The sequence below is a fragment of the Sprattus sprattus genome (genome assembly GCF_963457725.1).
Source record: "Sprattus sprattus genome assembly, chromosome: 3".
In the NCBI taxonomy this organism is placed as follows: domain Eukaryota; kingdom Metazoa; phylum Chordata; class Actinopteri; order Clupeiformes; family Clupeidae; genus Sprattus; species Sprattus sprattus.
Genome location: NC_137922.1, coordinates 630,001 through 637,877, shown reverse-complemented (window position 1 = coordinate 637,877; position 7,877 = coordinate 630,001). Strand labels below are relative to the sequence as shown.

Below are 7,877 nucleotides of genomic sequence, written 5' to 3'. Positions count from 1 at the left end.
TATAAAATAATCTTCTGTCATAATGCACCATAAAATGTATGTCTTTTTTCTCCGCCCTTTCATCCAAACAGCAGTACATGAAAAGACTTTGGCCCCCTGGCATGAGGAAGCCATTCAGGGGTTTGGAATTGGAACGTCTAATTGGATTAGGACTGTCATGTTTCTAATAAAGTGCCTCAGAAGCTGATGGAGTCGCCTCAGGTTCGAGGTATTTTAAAGAGCATTATTATGGGTTTGTTGTGCTTTCTGTACCCTATTCTCCCCCACTACAGTGAGAAGTTGTAATTCCCTCCATTTGGTTACGCCTTGTCAGTGTCTTCCCTGTGGCACTCATTTGATCCTATTAAAATAACATCTATGGTGTGCTAATAATGTTGTTTTGCTACTGCTAATGTTGATTGCCACTGTGGAACACTCGTATTCTGAATTCTACATACATACACTGAATTCATATAAGTTGTAGACAAGAAGATGAAGGAGTAAACTGGTCTTTTGCAGTCCAGTGTGTTTTGAAGTTGTGAAGGAAAGACTCCCTCCTCAGCATTGGTCAAATAGGATCAGCAAGATGTTAGTAAAGTCATGTCAAGCTGTGAGATTGAATTTCTGCACAATTGACTCGATTAAAATGGAGGATAGTGAGGGTAGCCAATCTCTGTGCGTTGGTCCATTCACACAGGTGACAGGGGCCACACGCAGGAGCGCTGCATCAACACCCCTCTCTTACTCACTCACATGGATGTGTAGCGATCTAAAATGTCCCCTGTCAAAAAGCATGCATGGAACTGAGTTCAGAGATAACAAAGAATGCCCTGAAAATGAATGTGATCATATTAATAAAGCTGAGTCTTAGAAAAAGGGAAAATACCCAACTGCACTTAAGAGAGAGAGACCTGATGTAGACATGTTCTGGTTTTAAATGACAGGATCTCACACCAGCAGCAACACTCCGGCAGTTCAGGGACACATTTTGAATGCCTGAAAGATTCGTCTCCCATAAACTACTCAGTACTTCAATCAAAACTTTGCTCAAAATTGCCTTCATTGGCAGCACCACCGTGCTAACAGTGCTTGGATCAAAAATAAATGAAGACCTGAAATCAGGGTCTCAAGTTAAAAAAAAAAAATGAAAACCCTTCTAGTGTTTACTGACCCATTCAAACTCATCTACAGCAATAATACATGGGCACAGCAGCACACAAAGGAATAAAACGTGTAATGATTCATAAACAATCTTAGCAAATAACGGCAATTTCTGAACTAATGGGGAGCTTTCACAGCTGAATGCCTCTGCACACCGTCCATTAAACATGTTCAAAGGCAGCGTGGCTTCACCATTGCAACTTCAAGAGGACCCCGTAAATCCCACCCAACCCCACAGACAGGAGCCACATGCTTATTAGGATTAATGACTTTAATTCACCCAAATGGTAAATCATAACTCTGTACTGGCATCTGACCCTGGAGAAAGCGTGTTTACAAACGAGGGTTCAGGAGAGGATGCTATTCAAGGCGTGATGTCAGCAGAAGGCTGCGTGAACTCCCCGGAACAGGGCATTCACAGTGACTGCACTCTCTGCCATCACTTTGAGGGTCAATGTTTTAGCCTTGGGCAAAGTTGAGTTTGGAAACTTCTAACTTTCATGTCTAGAAATGTTTTTTTTTTTTTAAATGATACTGTGTGAGTGGGAGACAGCTGGAGAAAATGTATGGAACTGTTCAAGTGTAGGCAACTGAATTGAAATAAAACTGAACAAGGACAGTGTTATGGTGACTAAGGTCCATGCCATTCTGTTTGTGAGCAGCTCTTTAAAAGGTTCTTTTCAATGGAAGGACTTTCACCTTCATCTGAGATGTGCACCAGAACCAGGTTAGATTGTCTGATCTGTAATCAGTTTCAAATCCAAATATGTCTACATGAGACTGCAGAACCAGGTTGGATTGTCTGATCTGTAATCAGTTTTCAAATCGAAATATGTTTACATGACACTGCGATGACCAATGCCTGATAAACAAAGCTGCAGTGGTTCATCAGATACAAAGGCGACCCAAAGCATCTTCATTCCCATGTAAACGGTAAGGGAAGCAATGGGCTGCAGCCAGATGGATATCAGGAGAGCATGCTGCCTCTGTGCTGCAATCTTCTGCACAACGCCAGCCTAAATCTCACGCATGCATGCATATACAGTGTGTGTGTGTGTGTGTGTTCATTACACCCACCTGTAGATCTCCATTTCAAGCTGTGCCCCCCCCCCCCCCCCCCCTTCTGTCATCTCCTCCTTATCATCAGGACCCTGCCTGCAGTACTGGCTCTCCAGGGGAGCTTTGATCAACTGCTACAAAGTGGGATTCAGCTCAGAGATAGAATCAAAAGTATAGTTGTCCTTTTCATTCACGACGGCCGAGAGACACTCTGATTAGCTTCTCTCTCTCTCTCTGTCTCTCTTTTCATTCACGACGGCCGAGAGACACTCTGATTAGCTTCTCTCTCTCTCTCTGTCTCTCTTTGGCTGGCGCCCCACAGAACAGAGGATATAAATGACACTTGTGCAAAGGTGAATTCTACGATTGCCATGCTCTGTCTGTTCAGCTGTGATTGAATGATTGACACACGTCTGATTGACAGGTGATATAGAGCCGTGCCAGCGCCGAGCCTGGTAGAGCGGAAGTGGCAAATCATTTTTCAACCGCGTTAATACGATGGAGAGCCTTTGTTTGAGTTAACAGAAAGACAAATAAAACACTCTATAATTTAGTTCGCGCGTTGTCTGGATTACTCCGTTCTCAGAAGTGGCAGTTGAAAAGCTGACATAGATTCAGTGGTGAAGTGAAGGGTTTGGTTGTTGTTGTGGAGTAAGGCTGTTTGTGGGTTTGGAGAGAAGTGTTGAGGTCAGGGCCACTCATATTGGCGCCTCTCTCCCCTGCCCTGTCTCTCCTCTGCCCTGTCTCCCGCTCCCCTGTCTCTCTCTCCCTCTCCCGTCTCTCTGTCCCCTGCCCTCTCTCTCTCTCTCTTTCTCCCTCCCCCTGTCTCTCTCTCTCTCCCCTGCCCTTTCTCCCTCTTTCTCCCCTGCCCTGTCTCTCTCTCTCCCCTGCCCTGTCTCTCTCTCCCTCTCCCCTGCCCTGTCTCTCTCTCCCCTGCCCTGTCTCTCTCTCCCTCTCCCCTGCCCTGTCTCTCTCTCTCCCCTGCCCTGTCTCTCTCTCCCTCTCCCCTGCCCTGTCTCTCTCTCTCCCCTGCCCTGTCTCTCTCTCCCTCTCCCCTGCCCTGTCTCTCTCTCCCTCTCCCCTGTCCTGTCTCTCTCTCTCCCCTGCCCTGTCTCTCCCTCTCCCCTGTCCTGTCTCTCTCTCTCCCCTGCCCTGTCTCTCTCTCCCCTGCCCTCTTTCTGTCTCACCTGCCCTGTCTCTCTCTCTCCCCTGTCCTGTCTCTCTCTCTCCCCTGCCCTGTCTCTCTCTCTCCCCTGCCCTGTCTCTCTCTCCCCTGCCCTCTTTCTGTCTCACCTGCCCTGTCTCTCTCTCTCCCCTGTCCTGTCTCTCTCTCTCCCCTGCCCTGTCTCTCTCTCTCCCCTGCCCTGTCTCTCTCTCTCCCCTGTCTCTCTCTCCCCCCTGCCCTGTCTCTCTCTCCCCCCTGCCCTGTCTCTCTCTCTCTCCCCTGCCCTCTTTCTGTCTCACCTGCCCTGTCTCTCTCCCCTGCCCTGTCTCTCTCTCTCTCCCCTGCCCTGTCTCTCTCTCCCCTGCCCTGTCTCTCTCTCCCCTGCCCTGTCTCTCTCTCTCCCCTGCCCTCTCTCTCTCTCCCCTGCCCTGTCTCTCTCTCTCCCCTGCCCTGTCTCTCTCTCCCCTGCCCTGCCCTGTCTCTCCCCTGCCCTGTCTCTCTCTCCCCTGCCCTCTTTCTGTCTCACCTGCCCTGTCTCTCTCTCTCCTGCCCTGTCTCTCTCTCTCCCCTGCCCTGCTTTGTGCTCAGGCTTGTCAGCAGAGCAGGAGGAAGAAAAATACAAATATGGAGGTTGGCAGTCACCATCCTCAGTCTCTCTCTTTCACACACACACACACACACACACACACACACACACACACACACACACACACACACACACACACACATTCTTAGCCTCCAGCAGAAGCCAAATCCCATCCTCTGTTGCCAGATTTCCTATTTTCTAGAATCTTGGCAGAGCTACTCTGACAGTGAAACTAAATTCCTGCCTTGGCTTGGCTTGCTATTTCAACGACTTTAAGGTGGCCACTATTTTTGGCCAAGATGTGTTGGAGATGCATTTTCTAAAACGGTTAGACCCAATTACAGTATACAACAATTTACACATGGCAGTATTTATATAATGACAAGTTTGTTTGTGACATACAGAACAAAAAGAGCCAATTGTAAATATATACCAGAGTACACCATGCATATATAAGAGTTAGCCATGTACTGTATGCCCTTATAAAGAGGAGTACATCGGCATCTTCTGGTCTTAAGGGGTAGCGACAGTGTGAAGCAAATCACCTCGTCTTGGAATATCTTTGTTATTCCAATGTTTGTACTAATCTTACCAATGCGAAAAGCATACAACAACAGCATGTACCAGTAATATGAAAATAACACATTTACTCCAGTTATTTTAACTTTGTTTATTACAAGCAAATATACAGTCCTTTGCCATTAATAGCTACACAAAAGCTGGCAAGAAATCCACATATATCTACAGATAACAATCTGTTAAAAACTGTATACAAAAGACCCCAAACTGTACATTAATATATATTTTTATATATATATATATTTATAACTACATATGCGATGCAGAGTGTACAGTAGTATACATACATTTAAACAGATTAAAGTTAAGAGCAATATGACGTTGCGTTGTGCAGATGTATAGGACAGTGAGATACACATTCTGATCAAATGTCAAGGCTGGCATAGATGAAGCTCCTCTGCAAGTCCAGGAAGCTGTACAGACAACAAGACATTTATAGGAGTCCAATATTTGGTCACACTTTTCAGGAGTCTTCCAAAGTGTTCTGTTTCCGGATCGAATAGTAGTCTATGAGTTTAATCCCCTTTACAAACAGTGCATGTCAACATGACTTAAAATAGAACTGAAAAACAAACAAACAAACAAACAAAGAAAGAAACCCAGAGACAGCAGAACGTTAAAGCTATCATTTATCAATTCATGCTCTGCCAAAGTTACAGATACACATATATAGATTTTGTCCCCCATATAACTAATTTTGGTTACAAAACTGAAAATGAATACCCTAAAATAAATAAAGTAAGTAATGTTCTCTTTATTTTATTTTTTTTATCTGAATACAAAAGTAGCAAAAGTTGATTCTCTGAAGTTATAGAAAATATCGATTCCAGGTAATTCTGTTGCGCAGAACGGACTCGTCAGTAGAAGTCAGGGGGAGTCCTGCGCCCTGAAGGAGACTCAGTAGCAATACTCACGATCAGCAGACCTGTGGGGAAAAGGTTTGTTCCAAACCCCTCCAATGTCGCACAGTTTGTCAAAGTCATTTCCACTGTCAAGAGCTATTAAACCATCCTGTTTCACTGTGTACAAGAGAGTTGGGCTTGTGTTTTTTGATACATTCAAAATCCTGATAGACATTCTCGGTAACACCACAGAGTGAATCATTTCAAATTTGCTACGGACAATCTCAAAATGGCCCTCATGCCAAGAAGCCATTAGCTGTTTTTCATAGACACATTTCATGATAACCCAAACAGAATAAAATAATAATAATGATTAAAAAAAAAAACTTCCCACATGCTCTAGATCAACAAAACAATGACAGTAGTACCAAGAAATCTATGTGGCAAAACAATGACATGTAACCTCTGAGTTGTGATAGGTCTCTGATTACATCTCAAACAAATGCCTTTACTCTTATCTTACAGAAAAATAATATACATATATAAGAATGTTCTTGTTTTGTTTCAAGTTTTGGAGCTGTGGCCATTACAGGGGACTTCCTGTGACATCTCAGATGGGGCTATATGTTCTGTTTCCATTTGGGATGCATGCCACATCCTGAAGTCAAAACTATTTTACACTTTTACACATCATTGTGTACCTCGAGCGGCAAAACCCATGATAAAGCTGGATGACCACAGTGTTTAATACCACAGAGTTGAAGAGCATTCTCACAGTAAACATTCAATAAACTCAAATTAAAATTCAGTTTTTTTTTTTTTAAGAGATGACCCCCAAAGTGACTAACGATGTCCACATTCACTCGAGAACAGTTCAACAGCTTTGGGCCTCGTTTCCCGATAACGACGTATCTTAACGGACTACGTGGATTTTGGCGACATCATAGACTCATCATTGCCGTAAGTGCGGCGTCGGGAAACCGCTCTGCAATATCCCTCTTACGACCGATTTCAAGTCCTTTTTAGCGTTCGGGAAACTAGGCCTTGGACTGTAGAGTTTGCCTCCTGGTTAGGTTTCATTCATTCGTTTGTTCGATATTTGTAAACCTCATCACGGCGATATATATTCCAAAATAATACATTTAAAACAATTTTAAAAAAACATTCCAGAGTAATGACTTTGATTGTAGTTCTCTTACAATTCATTTCCCCTGCAACTAAGCAAACTTGTACAGTCTCATGTGACCCACATTAAGTTACAAGCAAAAGCTAATCTTAAGGACTACAGTTGATACATTTCATGCTATCGCCACACCATATCAGACATTCCTTATAAAACACAGGATGCTGTTGTGGCTGGTTGTCCCTACTCGGTGGGAGTGTAATGAATAAGTGAGTGTGTGTGTGTGTGTGGATGTGTGTATGTGCTGAGAAACAGCTAAAAGAGGACCTCAAGGCACCTACTGTCAAGCAGCTAAGAATCTTCAAAAAGCATAGTAATTATATAATAATAATAATGCAATGCCACCTAAGAGTGTCTCCATCGCTTTCTCTCTTACCCTGCCAATTAGTCATGGATACAATGAGTGGCCACAAGGGGGTGTGAGTGAGTCAGCAAGTGAGTAAGCAAGCGAGTGAGTGAGTGAGTGAGTGAGTGAGTGAGTGAGTGAATGAGTGAATGAATGAACGAGAGAATAAAGGACAAATAGTGGTAAGGAGGTAGAAAAGCAGAACAGGAGCATCCAAGAAGAAGAAGCACGGCTGCGGAAAAGCGAGGGCAAGTGGAGAGGAGACAGAAAACAGAAACAAATAATGACGGAGGCGTATGGAGAGAACATACAAACATGTCAATGAGCTGAAACACATCTTCAACGGGGCGTGAGGGTGTTCACACAAATGTGAAAACTAATTCAGAGTTACTACTGCTAGACGCCGGCTACTGAATGCAGCGCTGGTAATGGTTGAGTTACTACTGTTAGACGGCAGCTACTGAATGCACTGCAGGTTATGGTTCAGGGGGAGAGGAAGCGTACACTAGAGGCTGAACTCTAGGCATGAAGACTGGTTAGGGGACTAAGGGCTGATGGACACCATGTCCCAGTGTGTCATGCCACCACTCAGTGCCAGCAGCCTCCCTCAGAGATCAATGGAGTCAGTTAGAAAATCTCCAGCGCTTTTGCTCCGCTCGTGATAATAAGCAGATAACAGAAAAAACCTGTAGAAAAGGGAGGTTGATTCTCTCAGCTTGTCACGCTGAAAGATGGATGAACACATCAATCAAAGGATTTGATATTTACGTCTGCGTGACACACCCAATCAACCTACAGTGTTTCCTTAAACAACTCTTTTGGACGTGGAGCCCTTCTGGATGTGGCAACAGCCATGGAATCATATGATCATGTGACCTAGTCAGGTGACCACACAGGTGTCCCTTAAGGCAGGATGGCTTGAGTCTCATTGTGCCAATAAAGAGCTGATCCCTTCCTGTTCCATTCGTAATGTCTTT

At 44.4% G+C, this 7,877-nt stretch overlaps 1 protein-coding gene across 1 annotated transcript in view; it reads right to left on the bottom strand.

The window, feature by feature from the left end:
- Nucleotides 1-4,654: 4,654 nt before the first annotated feature.
- The window catches only part of atp11a (ATPase phospholipid transporting 11A), a 96,640-nt gene continuing 93,417 nt past the window's right edge, over nt 4,655-7,877 (bottom strand). Inside the window, 1 exon segment of the mRNA XM_080833966.1 lies at nt 4,655-7,877. This exon segment is cut by the window's right edge and continues 2,013 nt beyond it. The gene's annotated coding sequence lies outside the window, so the exon portion shown is untranslated.